The following is a 9,914-nucleotide window of genomic DNA, read 5'->3' as shown; positions in this document are numbered from 1 at the left end:
TAACTTAACTTTACAATATTATATTTACAGTAGTTGTTCTCAATTCTGTCTCCATGTATGAAGACCCCCAGCTGTCCAGGGTATCTTCCCTGCCTATCGTGGCCTAAGGCAATGAAATCGTCTGAAAAAGATATGGATTTTGGAAAAACATTGATGCTGCAAATCTGTGCCTCAACTGCTTACTCTCCCTGTAATCTTGAGCAACTTACTTGAGCTCAATAAATTAATAAAACTTTGGTTTTCTTATCTGTATAATGAGCATAACAATGCTTACCCCAGTGGTGTAATTGAGAGGATTAAAGGAAATAATAAATGCAAGTGCCTAGCACAGTGCCTTGGCCCAGAGCAGACACTCAAAATGGTTACTATCATTAATCTAAATACTTTTATTATCATCAATGTATGGATGTGGTGTCCAGGGAGACTCTCCTTGATCATTTCTCCAACGTAGGGATACTGACATAGCTGTTCATAAGAACCAGACAGCCAAGCGTAGAGCAGCCCATGATGAGTTCTAAGCAGAGCTGGGAGGAGCCAGCGATAGCATGCTGGAATAGTTTCCTCTTCTCTTGGTCCACTTATGGGATCCTGCAAAACAGGAAAGTTATGTCATCTCACCTGACCATACCAGTATGTCAGAACGTTAGTACAGAGACACCTCATGTACCTAACAGTATTGGGAATGCAGTGTTCTGCATATTCCAGATAACGGACGTTTTCCCCTTTAAGAACCAAGACTTTTCCCAAAATATTAATTATTTGGGGGAAAATCACTCAAAAACAATACTATTCACCCCTCTACTTTTTAAAGCAAAGGACACAATTTAACTTTTTCATTATAACCCAAGGTCATCATTATGAACATCCATTGCAGCTTGGTGGCTCAGGGCTGGGCCTGCTTTTTGGGTTTTCTTCCTTCTCCTGCCTTGATGTCAGGCATTGTCTACGTATGACAGGCTTGAGATGCAACATGTTCAGCAACCTTGGAAACAGACAGACACTCAGAAATCACCAATGTTAATGACAGTGACCACATATTACCTAGGGACGTGAGTTCTTTAGTGGGCAGACCTGGAGTGAGACCCTGCTTCAGCCATGTGACCGAGCAAATTACTGTTCTAAACCTCAGCTTCTTCTGCTGTTCAGTGAGGATGGGTGAAACGGGTGAAGGGGGTCAAAAGGTACAAACTTCCGGTTATAAAATAAATAAATCATGAGATGTAACGTATTTTATGGTAACTATAGTTAATAATACCGTATTGTATATTTGAAAGTTGCTAAGAGAGTAGACCTTAAAAGTTCTCATCACAAGAAAAAAAATTGTAACTGTGTGTGGTAATGGATGTTAACTAGACTTATTGTGGTAATCATTTTGCAATATATACAAATATTGAATCATTATGTTGTACACCTGAAACTAATATAGTGGTACATGTCAATTATATCTCAATTTTAAAAAATTGTACCTACCTCATAGGGGAGTCATGAGTCCCTAAATAGGAAAATAGACACATAGTGCTTCGCATGGCCCTGGGCAGATAGCAAATGCTCAATAAACATCATCTACTATTGTTATTATCACTACTAGCAAGCAAGGTCTCAGGAAATTGACTTCCTTACTGCAAAGCTCATAAACACCACCCTTTGTGTGTCTTTTCTTCGATTCTTAAATAAGACTGATAGAAGGAGTAGGCTGAACAGCCAGTGACTAAAGCCCCCTCTTTTTTTTCCTGTAATCTGGTGAAACTCCCAGATAAGAGAATTTCAGCCAAAGGAGAACTGCCAATCATTCTGTCAAAAGGCAATCTGATCATTCTCAGAAGGGCCAAGTTTCCTCCATCGTGCTACCCAGATGGCCACCCAGACCAGCCTTGGCTGCACTCCTGTGAGCCGAGCAGGCAGACACTCCAGGAGTAGGAGTGGGCTCTGGGGACCTACCACCTCTGTCAGATCAAGTCATCAACCCTTGGCTGGTGATCCCTCGTGACAGAGGGTAGGAGGCCGGAAGCCCCCAGAGCCTCTCATCTGGCGCCATTCATGGCACTAAAAAGAAACGTGCTGCAGAGCAATGGCAGCCACACTGACCTGATGCGGATTCGAGACTGCAGCTCTCCAAGCGGTTATTATTTCTATCGTGTGTATCCTGGGGGTTAATTAACATCCTCAACAGTGTGCTATTCTGGCTGTTTCACCACTGGGGGATATAATTCAAGGTCACTCCGACGTTAAGTGAAGACAACAACAGCTGCAGCATTTGTGGAGGCCAGATTGCGAGCCACCAGGCAGGCCCCGGCCCTGCACTTCATTATGTGCAAGTACCATTAAGAAACCAACAATGGGCACTTGAATCAGCCAAGTGTTTTCACCAGGCACGTGCCTCTGGATTAAGGCTCTAGTCTTTATACTGTCTTCCTGGCTAACACATGCTCCTCCCAGGGACTCACTGCCTCAAAATGATATTCCCAGGGCCAGCCCGTGGCCAATTGGTTAAGCTTGCGCACTCCACTTCAGCGGCCTGGGGTTTGCTGGTTCACATCCTGGGCGCAGACCTAGCACTGCTTATCAAGCCATGCTGAGGCAGCATCCCACATAGCAGAGCCAGAAGGACCTACAACTAGAATATACAACTATGTACTGGCAGGCTTTGGGGAGAAGAAGAAAAAAAAAGAAGATTGGCAACAGATGTTAGCTCAGGTGCCAATCTTTAAAAGAATAAAAAATAAATTAAAAAAAATGACATTCCCAAGACAAGTGCCAGACTGGGGCCTCCCTGACAATTTTTTATATTTTGTGTCCCTAGTCTTGTTCTCTCTCCACTAAGCAGATGCAACCTCCATTTACATATCAGCAGTTACAGCTCACTTTATACAACATTGCTTTCTTAGAAAGTTGGGGATATATCGGGTTTTTATAAAGCCAAATTAAGTCATATTTTAATGTCATATTTATAAGCTATATAAAGTCATATTTTAAATGTACTAAGTGACCTTGAAACTGTATTAGTTCTCTATTGCTGCATAACAAATTACCCCCAAAACACAGTGGATGACACAATAACGAATATCTATTATTCTCACGACATCTGTGGGTCAGGAATTCAGGTGTGCCATAGCTGGGCAGCTCTGGCTTGGGGTCTCTCACGAGGTTACAGTCATAATGTCAGCTGGAGCTGCCCTCCCCTGGAAGGCTGCTTCCAAGATGGCTCTCTTACATGGCTGGCAGGTTAGTGCTGTCGTTGGAGACCTCACTTTCTCCCCACATGGGCCTCTCAGGCTACTTGAATGTCCTCACTACAAGGTGGCTGACTTCCCCCAGTGTGAGTGATCTGTGAGAGAGCCAGGTGAAAGCGGTCCTTTTTATGACTCAGCCTCAGAAGTCACATTAGAGAAGGGAGTCGGTCTCGCTGCTGAGGAGGGTATGAGCTCCGCTTTGGAAGAGAGCAGTGTCACAGAATTAGTGAAGGTATTTTAAAACTACCACAGACATTTAGGGGTGGATCATTCATTCATTTAACAAATATTTGTTGAGTCCCTACTACGTGCCCACACCGTTCTAGATACTCGGGATACATCCTGGACAAAACAGGCCCATGTCCTTGCCTGCCCTTGTGGAGTTAAATTCTAGCAGAGAGACAGAGAAAATAAACAATAATCACAATAAGTACATTCTATAGTGTGCTACATGTTTAAGAGCTCTGGGGGGAAAAGGATCAGGGAAGAGGACTCTGGAATCCTGGAGTCAGGCTATGTTTTAAATAGGGTCCTCAGTCTTGCCCTCGCTGAGAAGGTGGAATGGGACAGGCGATGGTTTGGAGAGGTAATGGAGCCATGATATGCACGGCCTCAGAGCCCAGCCTAGGACCAGCTTATGACTAAGCCCAGTCCCCTGTGAACCCTGGTCATTGTTATCATGCTCCCTCATGGGTACAGATGGGGAGAGAAGTTTCTCTGCAGCCCCCGAGACCTGCCAGCATTCCCACCCCTAGATCACTCAGGAGAAAGCATCCCTGTGGTCATCTCCAGCTGCAAGTGACCATCATGAATGCTCAGAGGGAGCTTCTGTGCCACTCTGAGACACACTGCACGCAGCCTGTGCGTACAACACAGCACCTCCAAAGGGGAGGACCAGTGAGTCACTCAGTCCTGAAAAGATCTCATTTGGAGGAGCAGCACTTTTGCAATGCTGAATGTGTAATTTTAGTGTTCAAACTCAATCACTGTATTTCTACAACTGGAGGCAAGCTCCAGACCCCACCCGACAGGAGCTGCCCAGCCTAGGGAACAGCAGAATTTTGTAGTTTCTGAATCACAAAGGGAGGGAGCTGGAAGGAGAAGACATTCCAGGCTTGGGTGTGTCCAAAGAGGGTTCAGCTCAGCATGCTGCTGGTCTCATCAAATCTCTCAGAAGACCCTTGCTGATGGGCTGCCTGGGGCTGGAGGAGCTAGGAAAGATGTAGTGTAGGGCGGGTGCCAGAGGATTTGATGGGGCACTCAGTTCCAATTCAGCCATCCAGGCAGGCGGCAGGGACCCCAGGGCAGGTGGAAGGGTAGGAAATGTTTGCACACAGATGAGTGGGCCCTATTGAAGGGGTAGTTCATTATCTAGAGGGTGGGGCTATTAACACCAGTGGGCCATTGGCTGCCCCTCAGTCTCCCATGCAGCACCCCCGATGGAGAGGGACCCCATCCCAAGGGAAGAGAGAGTTGAGGTGCACAAGAGGGTCCAGGCATTGGCTCAGGGTCTGAGGGAGGGCTGCAGATAGAGCAGGAGATGGTTCCCTGGTAGGGTTGTCTGGCCCAGGCCAAAGGACCTTGCCCGAAGATGGCTGTGAGGAGAGAATGAATGAGAAAGCTTTGCCCTTAGGGGTGCTGTAGACACCAGGTGCTTACCATGAGAGCAGGCAACAAGCACCAGAATGAATAAGACCTGAAGGAGCCCCCTGGGTATCAGAACAATCATCTACCGCCATGTTCAAAGCCCATGGAGGACAATAGACAGGGATGCAGGGCACAGAAGCTGAGTTACGCCGAGGAAAACATTCATTCCTACTTATAGGGCAATACCCCTGAGCGGTCAAAAGGCAGAGTCTGAGTGGGGGTAGACACAACCAGGCGTGTATCCTAGTTATGCCATTTACTAGCTGTCAGAGAAGTCTCTTAGCCTCTCTTCAGCCTCAGTTTCCTCGCCTGTCAACCTCACACAGCTGGGGAGAGAGATGTAAATGAGATTAAACACTTAACATGGTTCCTGGCCTATAGAAGCAGTCCGCGAATAACTGCTATTTTTATTGTTACTACTTATACAAATGTTGTGGACAGCCGCTGCAGGGACTTTGTTTGGTTTTGTTGCTTGGCATCTCTTCCACTGGAGAAACTGCTCCTCCCCACCCCCGCCCACTTGGTTCTGGTGTCCAGCTAATCCTAGGATTGGACTCCTGCTGACAGGGGATGGATGAGCGGCCAAGTGGGGCCAATCAAGTTCTCTCTCCCAGGGACTGGAACCCTAAGTGCCGTCATGCAGGAAGGCAGTTAGAGCTGAGTCATCCTGCGACAGGGAATTTCCAGGAGTGGCTCCTGCTGTCATCCCTCCCAGGGTCTGGGATCCAACTCACCATTCCAGGGTCTGAGCTTGGCCAGATCCCACCAGTGAGCCCCTCATTACAGCCAAATATCCCTCCTGACAAAACAGCCACCAGGTGAGACATCTCTACAGAGATGACCATCTGACTGACAGCGCGAGGACTCAGATGCTGGGAAGAAGGACATGACCTTCCCCCTTCCTCCTTTCTCTCTTCACTTGAGGCCATCTGGAGGGCTTCTCTGCCCCTCTATCTTTTTTTTAATTTACTTTTTTTTTATCATGGTAATATATGTACTTAAATGGGAGAGTCAAATAGTGAATACATAGAGTTGGGGCAACTGGGTAGCTATCTGGAAAAGACGAAGCTGAATCAATACATGTGGACAAATTCTAAATAGATCAAAGACTTAAAACAGAACAAGAAAATTTAAAGTTGCTAGAAGAAAACGTAGATGAATTACTCTATAACCTTTGAGCAGGGGCTTTCTAACTATAACTTAAAATCCAGAATCTATCAAAGAAAATATTGATAAATATGACTACATAGCAATCAAAAACTTAGCAGAAAATAGTAGCAAAGACAAATGACAAACAAAAAAATTTACAATACAAAGTATTAATTTCCCTAAAATATGAAGAGCTCCTAGAAATCAAGAAGAAAAACATCAAAAAATAATAAAAATCTGGGCAAAGGACATAATCAGAGCATTCTTAGAAAAAGAAATATAAATGGCTCTTTCACACTTAAAAGATTCTCAACCTTACTCATGATAAGGACAGTCAGATTGACGCCCATCAGACTGACAAAAACTCAAACGTCTGACAACACTTTCTTCTGATGAAGCTGCAGGGAGATAACCACGCTCACACAGCTGTGGTGGGAAATAAGATGGCACAACACCTGTGGAGAGCCGCTAGGCATTGTCTATCAAAAATACAAATACATTTGCCCTTGGACCTCTGGAAATTTATCCTACAGCGATGCCTGCACACAAACAAAATAACATATGTGTAAGGTTATTCATTCCAGTATTGTTGGGATTAGCATAACATTGGAAAAAACCCCAGTGACAAGTTTAAAAAAAAATACCAAAGGTTTGTTTTTTAAAACATCCCTTCCCTCCCTCACCCCTTCTGCATCCCCAATTCTCAATTACCAGAGGCTTTAAAATACTTCAGTTGATTTTTCAGACATTTACCACTATGTTTCTTTTTTAAAATGCTTATATTATTTCTTGATTTTCAATTTAAGCATTATCTACTGATTTTTTTTTTTTTGAGGAAGATTAGTCCTGCGCTAACTACTGCCAGTCCTCTTCTTTTTTCTGAGAAAGCCTGACCCTGAGCTAACATCCGTGCCCATCTTCCTCTACTTTTTATATGTGGGACGCCTACCACAGCATGGCAAGCCAAGCAGTGCCATGTCTGCACCCGGGATCCGAACTGTCTAACCCTGGGCCGCTGAGAAGCAGAACATGCGAAGTTAACCGTTGCGCCACCAGGCAGCCCAACTGATTTTCTACTATAGAAGTTTTTAGCTCCATTAAATATCCACCACTTCTAATGTGCACATGAACTATTCACTATCTGCCTTCATTTTTCCAAAATGGTTGGTTACATTACAATTTTTTGCTAAAGTGATGTTCCACGTTTTGAGTATTATGACTACACAAATACTGCTTACAGTTGAGATGTAGGTGTCGAATGACTAGAATGCCTTTCTTGAACATTTTAAATTTTTTCCTGGAGTTAATAATTGCCTTACTTTTCATTTGACCACTTTATTTTCATTTGACCATTTTTAATGTATTTATCAATAATTTATCCCCCAAATATCCCACATGTTATACATTTGAGCTCCTCTCTCAGTTCCATTTTTTCCCTAGAGATACCTCCCACATCCCACAACTAGAAGGACCGGCAACTAAGATATACAACTGTGTACAGGGGGAGTTTGGGGAGATAAAGCAGAAAAAAAGGAAAAAAAAAAAGATTAGCAACAGTTGTTAGCCCAGGTGCCAATCCTTAAAAAAAAAAAAAAAGAATTGGGAAGTTTGGCAACACTGGACCCATATACTCATCTTATGAAGGGACATCTTTTCTGCAGTTCTAATCTCCACCCTACCCATGCTCACTCATATTACTTGCCTGGAAGTCCTTCAGGCTCTTGCTCTACTCTGTACTGGTTTTGTGCCAGGCATGCTGCACAGCTGCCATCTATCTTTACTATCATCCTGAGAATTTCCTTTGCTCATTCCCTCTCATGTGTTGGATCCATTCTGGTTTGATCTCAAGTCTCTTAGATTTGCTCACTCATTTTAGTAAAATACATCGTCTGGTAGATTCTTAAGAAAAAGCACATAGAAAAAACTTGAGACCCTGCATGTCTGAAAATGTCTTCATTATATCCTCACACTGGTGTTGGTTTGGCTAGATATACCAGTTCAGTAATATTTTTTCCCAAATGTTCCATTTCCTTCCATATCCAGTGTTGTTTTCGAGAAGTGTGATGTCATCCTATTCCTGATCTTTGTTGTGGCTTATTTCTTCTCTCAGGAAATCTCTCCGGAATCTTCTCTTGATTCCTGTTGTTCTGCAATTTCATGATGATATGCTTTGATGAGAGGTTTTATTTTATGATTGTTATTTATTGTGTTTGGGCATTCCGTGGGATTTCTTGTATTATTGCTTTGGTAATTTCCTTTCCTCAGTTTTCTCTGTCCTCTCTTTCTGGAGATGCTATCAGTTGAACGTGAAACTCCTGAATCAATCCTCTCATTTTCCAACTGTTTCTCTCCTACTTTCCACATCTGTATCTTCTATTTCCTTATTTCTACAACATATTATCAACTTCATCTTCTAAACTTTCTATTGAATGTTATTCCATTATTGCACTTTTAATTTCTAAGAGCTCTTTCTTATTCTCTGATTTTTATAGGATCCTGTTCTAGTTTCATAAATTGATAGTCCTTTTGATTTTTTTCTGCTCCCTGACTTTCTTCTGCTTCCTCTGAGTTCCTTTTTTTCTTTTGGTTTCTGTCTTTCATGCAATCAATCTGCCACGTTAAACATAACTCTCTAGTCATTCTTAAATTTTGGAAACTTCCAACTCCTAAATCCAGTCTGTCTTGTATTTTTCAGACTGTTGATTTTTTAAAATAACTACATAATTAATACATAAATGTATTCTCACTGGCAAAAATTCAAACAATACAAAAGTATACTGAGAAAAATGTAAAAGTACCCACATACTCCCAAAGGTAACCACTGACAACAGTTTGGTGTGCCAAGATATTTTCTACCATAAGTCTAATTCTTTCTGAGCTCCTGCAGATATAATAAACTGGTTTTCATGGAGGATCCAGATTGTGTGTGTGTGTGTTTTAATTTGTTTGTTTGGTCTACGAGAGTTATTTTAATATTTGAATTGATTACCCAACATTTAATATTAAGAGATCTCATAAAAATCCAGATTCCCAAACTCTCTAAAGAATTGGGAAGGGGCCGGCTCCGTGGCGGAGTGGTTAAGTTCGCGCGCTCCGCTGTGGTAGCCCAGGGTTTGGATCCTGGGTGCGGACATGGCACCACTCGTCGGGCCACATTGAGGCGGCCTCCCACATCCCACAACTAGAAGGACCGGCAACTAAGATATACAACTGTGTACAGGGGAAGTTTGGGGAGATAAAGCAGAAAAAAAGAAAAAAAAAAAGATTAGCAACAGTTGTTAGCCCAGGTGCCAATCCTTAAAAAAAATAATAATAATAATTGGGAAGTTTGGCAACACTGGACCCATATACTCATCTTATGAAGGGACATCTTTTCTGCAGTTCTAATCTCCACCCTACCCATGCTCACTCATATTACTTGCCTGGCTCCTGTAAATGTTAGAGTTGGTGATGCCTAGGTTAAGGTGTAGTGTGTGCTCTAGAAGTTGTAACACATCCATCACTAACGAGTAACAAATTAGTCTGCCAGATCATAGGAAGGTCTGTCAGACAGGAAAACAGAAAGGGAAGCCCTCCCTTTAGAATGGCATGGAAAAGGGTAGGCTGGAACGGACTGGACCCTGAGTCAATGGGACTGTTGGACCTAGAAGGTAGGATGACTCATTAACTACTGATCCCTGACTTCCCTGAGTAGTCTTTCTTCCACTGACCTTCCCCAATATGGATTCCATGGCAGCAAAACACAGTTTCTGACTTCTAAGTAGAAGAACAGATACAAGCTGAAGGGCAGATGAAGCAGGAAGCAGCAGAGATGTTGACCTGCCAAGAGCAGAGGACACTCATTATGAGCTGTCTGTCACCATGGCCATTGCATCATGAATGGCTGCC

The 9,914-nt window shown here is 43.3% G+C and overlaps 1 long non-coding RNA gene across 1 annotated transcript; it reads right to left on the bottom strand.

The window, feature by feature from the left end:
- Positions 1 to 366: 366 nt before the first annotated feature.
- LOC138915611 (uncharacterized) lies at positions 367 to 9,860 on the bottom strand. The gene is made up of 2 exons (XR_011421662.1): positions 9,737 to 9,860; positions 367 to 588 (listed from the first exon to the last, which is right to left on the bottom strand). It is a non-coding gene; the product is annotated as an uncharacterized lncRNA (long non-coding RNA).
- Positions 9,861 to 9,914: the final 54 nt, after the last annotated feature.

The sequence above is a fragment of the Equus caballus genome, chromosome 9 (assembly GCF_041296265.1).
Source record: "Equus caballus isolate H_3958 breed thoroughbred chromosome 9, TB-T2T, whole genome shotgun sequence".
Classification (NCBI taxonomy): domain Eukaryota; kingdom Metazoa; phylum Chordata; class Mammalia; order Perissodactyla; family Equidae; genus Equus; species Equus caballus.
The sequence above is the reverse complement of the archived record's forward strand: the minus strand, read 5'-3'. Positions and strand labels throughout refer to the sequence as shown.